The sequence below is a fragment of the Elephantulus edwardii genome, unplaced genomic scaffold, assembly GCF_000299155.1.
Source record: "Elephantulus edwardii isolate Elephantulus edwardi_28Jun2011 unplaced genomic scaffold, EleEdw1.0 scaffold00058, whole genome shotgun sequence".
Lineage (NCBI taxonomy): Eukaryota > Metazoa > Chordata > Mammalia > Macroscelidea > Macroscelididae > Elephantulus > Elephantulus edwardii.
The window spans coordinates 1117514-1120627 of NW_006399808.1; positions in this window are offsets into that span (position 1 = coordinate 1117514).

Sequence of the window (3114 nt, forward strand, 5' to 3'; positions counted from 1 at the left end):
GCCCCGTGGCCTTCAGGACTTCAGCAGAGATTCCAGCAAGTTGAAGTCCGAGGGCTCAGACAGGCTAGGTTTGGGCATCGACCCCGAGCCCCTCTCTTCCCAGAAGGCCAGCAGTGCGGTCTCAGTCAGCCAGGTCCCGTGCCCATCACGTTGTGGGGAGTGCCTTCTCAGTGGGCTGAGCTCAGGGCATCTCCAAGAACAGGCCATCTGCGTGACTGGGCTGTCCCTTCAAGGCCAGGGCAGCTGACAGGACTCTATCCTATGGAATCCTCCAGGAACAAGACGGACACCTTGTAGACAACCTGAAAGCACAGCCCCTGTCTTCTGAGAGCTGATCACATCCAGTGCCTCATCGCTACATGTTGGCTTGAACGGTGACCTCATTTGACCCCGTGTCACCCTATCTCAGACGGGCAGTGCAAGTGAGCAGTGAATGGCTCGGGGGTTCCCAGGTCCAGTGCTGCCTCACCACTGAGTACCTTCTATGACCTGAGGACAGCTGCTCCTCCTTGCAGGCCTCAGGCTGCCCCTCTGTGAAACAGAAGTGGATCAGCACAGAGCTGTCCTGGGAAGCTGGTGGATGTGAATGCCGCACAAGGCAAATGCCATTTGTGAAGAGCCCGACTTCCATCATGTCGAGGAGCTGGCATGGGGGGTCACCTGGGCACCATTCACCCACAGACAGCAAACATCACTCTCGTCAGATATTTTAACTGCATCACAAAACTGTACACACAATCCGTCCATGAAGTAATGGACAGAGTGTTCTCTGGATGAACAGGCAGCACAGAGCCAGGTCTGCCAACTTCATCAACATGAGCACCTTCCAGGAACCGCCCCGAGGCCTTGGCCAGTGTGGGCAGGTGAGGCTGGAGAGGGAAGCAAGGGCCCTGTGGCCAGCAGCGAGAAAGCTGGCTTGAGGAGCTGGAGAAGCTCTGCTCCAATGGCAGAAACCAGTCATGGAAAGCTCCAGAAGGAAGGAGGGATGGGGTTTGGGGTTTGGGTCCTGTAAGCTGAGCAATATTCTTCTGTCAGGCAGGGGCTGAGCACCATTGTCTCTGCAGTTCAGCACAGAGCCTGGGCCTGGACACCACACAGAGTGGGTTCTGGGAAGAGGGAGGAAGGTGGCTGGAAAACCCCAGTTGGTGTAACCTGAGTCTACTCCATGGAAATGAATTCCTGTGAAATCTTCCCAGAGCAAAAGATTCCACAGTCTGATATAAGGGCAGCCACTAACTCTGTCCTCTGCAGAGACTGCTGAGGTACATGGCACAAAGACGAGACTTAAAGACAGAGCCAGTACCAATGCCAATTCCTAACTCAATACGAACCAGCAATCCGAACCAGCTGCCAGGTGCTTAGTGCTGACTCTTGGTGGAGAACTGTGCTCCATGCTGGACCTGGGACCAACCACCAGGCCCTTCTTCCAAGGTGCCTTTGCGTGGGTATGAACTTTTCTTAAGTAACTGAGCGGTGAATTGCTTTGTGCTACCCAGAAATCAAAAGACATATTGCATTGGGAAAGTCTGCTGTCAGGGACCTCACTAAAGAGCAATGATATCAGTTTAGAGACTAAGGTGTGCCTGAATTCAGGCCATTTGTCTTTTCAATCACTTGCTACGCATCTGGGAGCTGGACAGTAATGACAGCAGAGGAATTGATGCCTTTGAACTGTGGTGTTGAAGAAGAGTTCTAAGTGTTCCATGGGTTGCCAAGAGAACAAAGTGACACATCCTGGTGAAAGTTCAGCCAGAGAGCTCCTCAGAGGCAAGGATGGTGAAGCTTTGTCCCTCCATGTGGGCATGCTGTTAGGAGGGGCTATTCTTTGGAAAAGGACATTGTGCTTGGAAAGGTAGAGAAAGAAAGGAAGACTCTCGATGATGTGGACTGACACAGGGACTGCAGCAATGGGCTCAAGTGTGTCACAGATGGTGAGGACGGCACAGATGTGGCAGGGTTCAGAGCTGTCGTTCACAGGGTTGCTATTAGCCTTAGTTGACTCAATGGCACCTAACAACAACAACCACCCAGAAATCAGATACTGATTTACAAAACACTTATAACACTAACCACATTTAAAAATCCCACAAAACTAGTTTTTCCCAGAACTGGCTTTGAGGAATCTTGACCTCAGCACAGAGTCACAGGCAGGGAGCGGGGATGTGTACAGGGGAAGATGAGGCCAACTGGGGAGGCTGGGCAGGGTTTCCCATGTGGGGTGGGTCTGTGAAGACTCCCAGCCAGAAACTGAAGTAAGCCATCCCCAAAGATTGGGGCCTAGATTCTTGACTAAATATCACATCCAGCTTCATGAAAACCTCAGATATGTGCAATTAGCCAGCAGACTGCTAGGGGGGCTTGGATCCGCCTCCCAGCAAAGAGAGGAGATAAGCCTAGATCACTATCCGGAAGGGCAAAGGCCAGTGTCAGATAAGCTACTTGCAGCAGGGACTGTCAGCTTGAGAGTCTGACCTCTTCCAACCCTGACCAAGCAATGAGCTCCACAGTGGGAGTGGCCTGGCCCCAGGATCCAGTAATGGCAGGCCTGGTGGCCTGGACAGCCCATCCACCCCTGAGGTAGGGGTGCAGGGCATCCCTCCAGCAGCCACTCTGGAATCTCAGCTCACGATTATTAATAATGAGAACAATGCATGCCTGACTCATAAAGTACTTCCTATTGTTAAGCATTTTATGAGAATTAAAATAGCTACAGGCAAAATGACTAGCGCCATCAGGCAAACAGGCTGAAGGAACTCACTCAGGATCACATGGCCAGAAAGCATGTGGCCAGAATTGGAACCCAGGTCTGTGAGATCAAAGGTCCTTATCTAGTCACAACCTCAAGCTGTCTAAGCACTATGCTGGGGGCCAGGAAGGTGGGGACCCGTCAGCTCACCTGCGAGGCCCAAGCCCCCACTATAGAGATGAGGAAAATTGAGGCCCAAAGAGATTACATAAATTTACATAAAGTCACACTGGGAATGCTGGGATTCGAAAATGGGTGTGACTCATCACAAAGGCCCTGGATCCATCACGCAGCTAACGGGGTGCAGTATCACCCCTGACCTGGTATGGGAGGCTCACATGGGGCAGAAGGTGATCTCTGAACCCCCA